Source organism: Scaptodrosophila lebanonensis, unplaced genomic scaffold (assembly GCF_003285725.1).
Source record: "Scaptodrosophila lebanonensis strain 11010-0011.00,11010-0021.00 unplaced genomic scaffold, SlebRS2 tig00000320-arrow-arrow-pilon, whole genome shotgun sequence".
Taxonomy (NCBI): domain Eukaryota; kingdom Metazoa; phylum Arthropoda; class Insecta; order Diptera; family Drosophilidae; genus Scaptodrosophila; species Scaptodrosophila lebanonensis.
Window position 1 is genome coordinate 25001 of NW_022060646.1, and position 10000 is coordinate 35000.

General features: G+C 31.9%; 2 non-coding genes across 2 annotated transcripts in view; both read right to left on the bottom strand.

The window, feature by feature from the left end:
• Positions 1-5348: 5348 nt before the first annotated feature.
• On the bottom strand, positions 5349-9359 carry LOC115630102. Its single transcript, XR_003996006.1, has one exon. It is a non-coding gene; the product is annotated as a large subunit ribosomal RNA (ribosomal RNA).
• Positions 9360-9853: 494 nt separating this feature from the next.
• LOC115630108 overlaps positions 9854-10000 on the bottom strand; it is a 179-nt gene continuing 32 nt past the window's right edge. Inside the window, exon 1 of the ribosomal RNA XR_003996010.1 lies at positions 9854-10000. This exon is cut by the window's right edge and continues 32 nt beyond it. This is a non-coding gene — a ribosomal RNA (5.8S ribosomal RNA).

Sequence of the window (10000 nt, forward strand, 5' to 3'; positions counted from 1 at the left end):
TTATTTTTGTTTGAATGTTTATATATTATTCCATTTTATTATAATATGCTTTTTATTACCAACGCTTTTTTAATAACACTTCGCTTATATATTTGTGTTATTTTATATATATTTAAGCATAATATTTTTATGCTTTTTATTTCAAGTAACATATATTTTATATGTTTTACTTGTATGTGTTGGTTATCCCCATTTTAAGTAAATTCATAAGCATTATTATTTTTCTTGGATATATATATATATTATTCATTTTTAATAATATGCCTTTGATGTTTGGTAACATGTATTTTATGTGTGTAGTAACATATTTTTATAAAGCATTAATATTATTAATGTAGGATATATAATGAACATTTATTTTTATAGACTAATCTATAATAATATGTAACATTTCGTTCAAAAATATTTTTATATTTTCACTTTCTGAAAATATTTGTGTGCTTGTAACATTTATTTAGTATGAATTAAATAAATTAATTCATTTTGAATATGAAATTTATAATTTCATATATTATGTGTGTGTGTTATTATATATAACTCTACCCATCTTCACTCGCGATGAGCTAGGGTAGGAGAAATATACATACAACACATATAACACACTATTTTTTGCGTACATATTAAAAATATATACACAAATAATGTGTCTTTTTGTTTGTTTGTTCATTTTGTTATTTAACGCTATTTTATATAGCGCAAATACTTTTTTTTTATTAATAAGTCATAACAAGTTATAACTATTAATTTTTCATTTTATATAATAGCCTCCCCAATAACTATATATAAAATTTTACACATGTATAAATACATGTGTACTGTGTTTCTGTCTTTGTACACTATATTAATTGTGTATAATTTTTATACACCTATAGTATATCAAAAACTCATTAAGAACATAGTTCTTAATGTATCACACCAGACTAATTAACGATATAGGGGCAACCAGGTCGGACTTGTTTGGTTTTTCCTACTCCCAAATATCTTTTTCTGTATAGAGGGATTCTAACGACCAGTCGTAATGAACCATAAAAAGGAACAAACTGTCGATACGAAAGAACCATATACATAGTAAAAATTAACGATAGAAGTAAAATATTACAACTATCTTTATGTATATTACGCTACGAATATACAGGATTTATTTGAAATCATTGATTTCTCTTTGCCATATGAAGTAGTTTTGTGCCACTATTTCTTTATGTGACACCTTTTTTTCAAAATATACCACTAAATTATCAAGCCTTCTATTATAATAAAAAAAATATTTACTATAATAGAATCAAGCTTCTCCACTATATATTATTATACTGATGTGTCTATTTATTTATGTGTTGCTGCCATATTATAATTCGTCAACCGCATCTCTATAAGCACTATTATTTTAATGATGCCCCAGTTCATTAAATATTATATGAAGTAATTTTACTTCGTGCTGATGCTAACTCCATGAAGTAGTTTTGTGCCACTACTTCTTTATGTGACAACTTTTTTTCAAAATATACCACTAAATTATCAAGCCTTCTATTATAATAAAAAAATATTTACTATAATAGAATCAAGCTTCTCCACTATATATTATTATACTGATGTGTCTATTTATTTATATGTTGCTGCCATATTATAATTCGTCAACCGCATCTCTATAAGCACTATTATTTTAATGATGCCCCAGTTCATTAAATATTATATGAAGTAATTTTACTTCGTGCTGATGCTAACTCCATGAAGTAGTTTTGTGCCACTACTTCTATCTGCAGTAGCATTTTTTCAAAATGTACCACTAAATTCAACATGTATTTATGCACCTCCATAACCAAACATAAATACATTTATAGTGTGTTTATTACGAATAAACACACTATATTTATTTTAATACCTTGGGACACCATTTGTATATATGGGCTTACTTTAAATTCCACCAGACTTTAGTAAAACCCATATATATTATATGTATTTTATGCACCTCCAAACATAAATACATTTATAGTGTGTTTATTATGAATAAACACACTATATTTATTTTAATACCTTGGGACACCATTTTTATATATGGGCTTACTTTAAATTCAACCAGACTATAGTAAAACCCATATATATTCTATACTAAATGCATCTGCACTATTAATGCCGCCACTACATTAATTTATATGAAAAAGTAATTTTACTTCTTCGTGCAGAAGCACACTCCACAAGTATGTTTTGTGCCACTACTTCTATCTGCAGTAGCATTTTTTCAAAATGTACCACTAAATTCAACATGTATTTATGCACCTCCATAACCAAACATAAATACATTTATAGTGTGTTTATTACGAATAAACACACTATATTTATTTTAATACCTTGGGACACCATTTGTATATATGGGCTTACTTTAAATTCCACCAGACTTTAGTAAAACCCATATATATTATATGTATTTTATGCACCTCCAAACATAAATACATTTATAGTGTGTTTATTATGAATAAACACACTATATTTATTTTAATACCTTGGGACACCATTTTTATATATGGGCTTACTTTAAATTCAACCAGACTATAGTAAAACCCATATATATTCTATACTAAATGCATCTGCACTATTAATGCCGCCACTACATTAATTTATATGAAAAAGTAATTTTACTTCTTCGTGCAGAAGCACACTCCACAAGTATGTTTTGTGCCACTACTTCTATCTGCAGTAGCATTTTTTCAAAATGTACCACTAAATTCAACATGTATTTATGCACCTCCATAACCAAACATAAATACATTTATAGTGTGTTTATTACGAATAAACACACTATATTTATTTTAATACCTTGGGACACCATTTGTATATATGGGCTTACTTTAAATTCCACCAGACTTTAGTAAAACCCATATATATTATATGTATTTTATGCACCTCCAAACATAAATACATTTATAGTGTGTTTATTATGAATAAACACACTATATTTATTTTAATACCTTGGGACACCATTTTTATATATAGGCTTACTTTAAATTCAACCAGACTATAGTAAAACCCATATATATTCTATACTAAATGCATCTGCACTATTAATGCCGCCACTACATTAATTTATATGAAAAAGTAATTTTACTTCTTCGTGCAGAAGCACACTCCACAAGTATGTTTTGTGCCACTACTTCTATCTGCGGTAGCATTTTTTCAAAATGTACCACTAAATTCAACATGTATTTATGCACCTCCAAACCAAACATAAATACATTTATAGTGTGTTTATTTGGAATAAACACACTATATTTATTTTAACACATGGGTATCTTCATATATAGTGTGTTTATAATGAATAAACACACTATATTTTAATGCATAGGTTATTTCATATATAGTGTGTTTATTATGAATAAACACACTATATTTATTTTAATGCATGAGCTACTTCATATGTAGTGTGTTTATTTTGAATAAACACACTATATTTATTTTAACTATACAAATGCATGTTATTTTAGTAATACATTTCATATAAAATGCTACAGCATAAAGAAGTAGTGGCACAAAACACCTATATATACATGGTGTCTGTTGCTTGAACAAACACTTGTATATATTATGAAGGAAAATTTTTCTTCATGGTGCGAGAACACCACTGACTCTATAGGTGTTTTGTGCCACTATTTCTTTATGCGGTAGCATTTTATATAAAATATATGACTAAAATGACATTTACCTCTATAGGTTAAATACGTTTATAGTGTGTTTATTTGGAATAAACACACTGTATTTTAATGCATGGGTTACTTCATATATAGTGTGTTTATTATTAATAAACACACTATATTTATTTTAACACATGGGTTACTTCATATATAGTGTGTTTATAATGAATAAACACACTATATTTATTATAATACCATGTGATACATTTAAGAAACATTTGTATTCCTTAATAAATGCATACTTTGTATGTACATTTATATATATTTACACATGCCAATACTATAATATAGTAAAATTGGCGTGCGGGTGTGCTTGTTTGTAACATTTCTGATATACTATGTACACATTCCAAAGTGATACATAGAGTTATTATATACTTAAGACTTTTCGCATATGCTCAAGTCAAGGGCAAGTATATATTTACGCATGCCAATACTATAATATAGTAAAATTGGCGTGCGGGTGTGCTTGTTTGTAACATTTCTGATATACTATGTACACATTCCATAGTGATACATAGAGTTATTATATACTTAAGACTTTTCGCATATGCTCAAGTCAAGGGCAAGTATATATTTACACATGCCAATACTATAATATAGTAAAATTGGCGTGCGGGTGTGCTTGTTTGTAACATTTCTGATATACTACTATGTACACATTTCATAGTGATACATAGAGTTATTATATACTTAAGACTTTTCGCATATGCTCAAGTCAAGGGCAAGTATATATTTATGCATGCCAATACTATAATATAGTAAAATTGGCGTGCGGGTGTGCTTGTTTGTAACATTTCTGATATACTATGTACACATTCCATAGTGATACATAGAGTTATTATATATTTAAGACTTTTCGCATAAGCTCAAGTCAAGGGCAAGTATATATTTACACATGCCAATACTATAATATAGTAAAATTGGCGTGCGGGTGTGCTTGTTTGTAACATTTCTGATATACTATGTACACATTCCATAGTGATACATAGAGTTATTATATACTTAAGACTTTTCGCATATGCTCAAGTCAAGGGCAAGTATATATTTACACATGCCAATACTATAATATAGTAAAATTGGCGTGCGGGTGTGCTTGTTTGTAACATTTCTGATATACTTATGTACACATTTCATAGTGATACATATATACTTAAGACTTTTCGCATATGCTCCAAGGGGCAAGTATATATTGACTTGTATATATTATATATTTACACGAGCCAATACTATACTAGAATATAGTAATTGGCATGCGCGTTCTTGTTTATAACATTTCTGATACTCTATGTACACATTCCAAAGTGATATACATAGAGTTATTATATACTTAAGACTTTTCGCATGCTCAAAGAGACAAGTATATATTAATTTTATACATAGGGACACCATTATGTATAATATTTTGTAGTATATAGGTGGGTGGTTATAATATATATAGGTTAAATATATATAAAAAAAAAATAATAATAATTAATAATAATGGCAGGCCTTAATGAATACACACACCACCACCAACAGTGAGTGAAACACCGGCTACCATTATTGATGATTCTCGATTGACTCTATATATATATATATTATATATTATTATATATACTACATGCACAATGTACAAAACCATTGCGAAGTCGTATATTTTTATATATAAACATATTATATATATCGTCGAATCATCAAGCAAAGGATAAGCTTCAGTGGATCGCAGTATGGCAGCTGCTCAACCACTTACAACACCTTGCCCGTTACAAAAGTCGTTTACAATTGATTCTAGGCTTTGTCATTGTATTAAATAATGTTTTAATAAGTAACTAGCATTGGCACCAGGTGATCGAAGATCCTCCAAAGTTAACTATGTTACTCATAACATTGGCATCACATATTCATTGTCGTTTATAAATGCATATAAACTTTTAATGATTTAGAAGCCATACAATGCAAATTGCCCCATTTTTATCATTGCAGTCCAGCACGGATACGACCTTAGAGGCGTTCAGGCATAATCCAACGGACGTAGCGTCATACCACTGTTCGCTCGAACAAGTATTGTGCCATAGGTCCGTACCTGCGGTTCCTCTCGTACTACGCAGGAATGCTGTCGCAACAACGTTTTTGTCATTAGTAGGGTAAAACTAACCTGTCTCACGACGGTCTAAACCCAGCTCACGTTCCCTTGCATGGGTGAACAATCCAACGCTTGGTGAATTTTGCTTCACAATGATAGGAAGAGCCGACATCGAAGGATCAAAAAGCGACGTCGCTATGAACGCTTGGCCGCCACAAGCCAGTTATCCCTATGGTAACTTTTCTGACACCTCTTGTTAAAAACTCTTTAAACCAAAAGGATCGATAGGCCGAGCTTTTGCTGTCCCTGTGTGTACTGGACACCGAGATCAAGTCAGCTTTTGCCCTTTTGCTCTATGTGTGGTTTCTGTCCGCACTGAGCTGGCCTTGGGACACCTCCGTTATTATTTGAGAGATGTACCGCCCCAGTCAAACTCCCTACCTGGCAATGTCCTTGAATTGGATCATACCGGAGTAATTGGAGTTATACCAAATTCATAAATTGAAAATACACATAAATGCGCATCCTCTCATTATTAGAATTTGTTTGCAATTATATAACAAACTCATGATACTTTGATCAAGAAGCTTGCATCAAAACCCAATACCATAAGATATATAAAAATATATCCGTATAATGGCTAGGAAATGATACACGTTCCATTTAATCAAGTAAGTAAGGAAACAATAAGAGTAGTGGTATTTCATTGGCGATACTAAACCGAAATCTAATATCTCCCACTTATTCTACACCTCTTATGTCTCCTTACACTGCCAGATTAGAGTCAAGCTCAAAAGGGTCTTCTTTCCCCGCTAATTATTCCAAGCCCGTTCCCTTGGCTGTGGTTTCGCTAGATAGTAGATAGGGACAGTAGGAATCTCGTTAATCCATTCATGCGCGTCACTAATTAGATGACGAGGCATTTGGCTACCTTAAGAGAGTCATAGTTACTCCCGCCGTTGACCCGCGCTTACTTGAATTTCTTCACGTTGACATTCAGAGCACTGGGCAGAAATCACATTGTGTCAACACCCGCTAGGGCCATCACAATGCTTTGTTTTAATTAGACAGTCGGATTCCCCAAGTCCGTGCCAGTTCTGAATTGATTGTTAATTGATAATCGTTATAATTTAAAAGAGCTAAAACTGAAAGGTTTAACCCCTCCAGATTAGTATTCTTAAAAATTTTAGCAAGAAAGTTCCACAATTGGCTACGTAACTAACAATCCGGGGAACAAATGACGATCATTAAAAATAATCGAAATTCTATTTACCCAGAACGAGAACATAAACCATGTTATTGTTTCCCAATCAAGCCCGATTATCTCAATCTTCAGAGCCAATCCTTATCCCGAAGTTACGGATCTAATTTGCCGACTTCCCTTACCTACATTATTCCATCGACTAGAGACTCTTCACCTTGGAGACCAGCTGCGGATATTGGTACGGCCTGTTGAGAAGTTTGCGTGTCCCCACCATAAATTTTCAAGGTCCGAGGAGAAAATATCGACACAACAGTATATGTCATGCTCTTCTAGCCCATCTACCATATCTCTCTGCGAAAGACTTCCATGGTAGTACGGCTATAAAACAGAAAAGAAAACTCTTCCGATATCTCTCGACGGCTTCTTTATGGTCGTTCCTGTTGCCAGGATGAGCACAAGGCCCATATTTAATAACAAACGGATACTCAACAGGTTACGGAATTGGAACCGTATTCCCTTTCGTTCAAAATTATTCAAGTGTATCAATAATAATATGTATGTTGTGTATATATATATATATTTTTACTTGAAAATTTTCGGCTTTCGCCTTGAACTTAGGACCGACTAACTCGTGATCAACCACTGTTCACACGAAACCCTTCTCCACTTCAGTCCTCCAAGGTCTCATTCGATTATTTGCTACTACCACCAAGATCTGTACCAATGGCGGCTCCATGCAGGCTTACGCCAAACACTTCTACGCACACCATTGTACCTTCCTACTCACTAAAGTTTCAAAATTTATATTTTTATATAAATATGAATCATTTACTTTAGCGGTAATGTATAGGTATACAACTTAAGCGCCATCCATTTTAAGGGCTAGTTGCTTCGGCAGGTGAGTTGTTACACACTCCTTAGCGGATTACGACTTCCATGTCCACCGTCCTGCTGTTTTAAGCAACCAACGCCTTTCATGGTATCTGCATGAGTTGTTAATTTGGGCACCGTAACATTACGTTTGGTTCATCCCACAGCGCCAGTTCTGCTTACCAAAAGTGGCCCACTGGGCACATTATATCATAACCTTAAACTTCATTTCAAGAAAGTTAAGGTTCTTACCCATTTAAAGTTTGAGAATAGGTTAAGATCGTTTCGACCCTAAGGCCTCTAATCATTCGCTTTACCAGATAAGATTATTTTATGCAATATATAAATGCACCAGCTATCCTGAGGGAAACTTCGGAAGGAACCAGCTACTAGATGGTTCGATTGGTCTTTCGCCCCTATACTCAATTCTGACAATCGATTTGCACGTCAGAACTGTTTCGGTCTTCCATCAGGGTTTCCCCTGACTTCAACCTGATCAAGTATAGTTCACCATCTTTCGGGTCACAGCATATATGCTCAAGGTACGTTCCAGTTAGAGGTATAAATAATATAAATATTATTATACATAACTATATAGAGCGCCCCGGGATTGAATTAATAAACTATATAAAATAATTTAAAAACTAATCCCATTTGTATTGGTAGTCAAGTTAATTACGCCATTAGGTTTATAAAATAAATCCCAATGACTTGCATATATGTTAGACTCCTTGGTCCGTGTTTCAAGACGGGTCCCGAAGGTATCCTGAATCTTTCGCATTGTTAATCATACAAGTGCCTATAATAAATATAAATATCATAGATATAAATATCATTATATAATTTCGAAAAATTAACACACTGTATTTCATATCAATCTATCAGCACTTTATCAAATTTAATGACATTTATTCTATGTTATCAATGGGCAAGCCATAATAATTTGAATAAACTATAAGCCATATTTTATGATAAATTTTTGTATATGCTAATAGATTACAATGTCCTTATATGGGAAAAATGCACACTATTATTAATAATATTTATTAAATATTATAATTATAATGATGAATTTCCCATAATGGATATTCAGGTTCATCGGGCTTAACCTCTAAGCAGTTTCACGTACTATTTAACTCTCTATTCAGAGTTCTTTTCAACTTTCCCTCACGGTACTTGTTTACTATCGGTCTCATGGTTATATTTAGTTTTAGATGGAGTTTACCACCCACTTAGTGCTGCACTATCAAGCAACACGACTCTTTGGAAATCATCATCTAGTAATCATTAACGTTATACGGGCCTGGCACCCTCTATGGGTAAATGGCCTCATTTAAGAAGGACTTAAATCGTTAATTTCTCATACTAGAATATAGATGTTCCATACACTGCATCTCACATTTGCCATATAGACAAAGTGACTTAGTGCTGAACTGTTTTCTTTTCGCTCGCCGCTACTAAGAAAATCCTTGTTAGTTTCTTTTCCTCCCCTAATTAATATGCTTAAATTCAGGGGGTAGTCCCATATGAGTTGAGGTTGTATAAATATATTTTCATTTATTAGAAAAAAATATTTCTAATAATTTAATACATATATATATATATTTTATGTGAAATGAGAACACAACTACCCATTAAAATTCAATTAAAAGAAGAAAAAGTTCATAGTCCCAATCATTTTTATACTTTTTATATTCTTTTTATATTTATATTCGCACAACATTAATAAGAGGCAATTCTAGATAAAATGTATTTTATGCTAGACATTCCTCAGTATTAAATGAATTGTGTGAAAAAAAAGAAAGTATAAATTTTCTTCTTTTCATCACTCTCATATACAATTTTATATAGGAATATTATGTTTGTATATTTATGAGATGATGTGTGTGTTTCATTTCATATATATATTGTTGTATTATATGCTCTTAATATTATGAATATATGAATATATATATCCAATAATATACCATATGCTTTAAATATTTTGTATATTAAACAAAATATTTATTAAGCAACTTAATTAGCATAGTCTTACAACCCTCAACCATATGTAGTCCAAGCAGCACTTCAAAATTAATTAAAGTACATAACAGCATGGACTGCGATATGCGTTCAAAATGTCGATGTTCATGTGTCCTGCAGTTCACACGATGACGCACAGTTTGCTGCGTTCTTCATCGA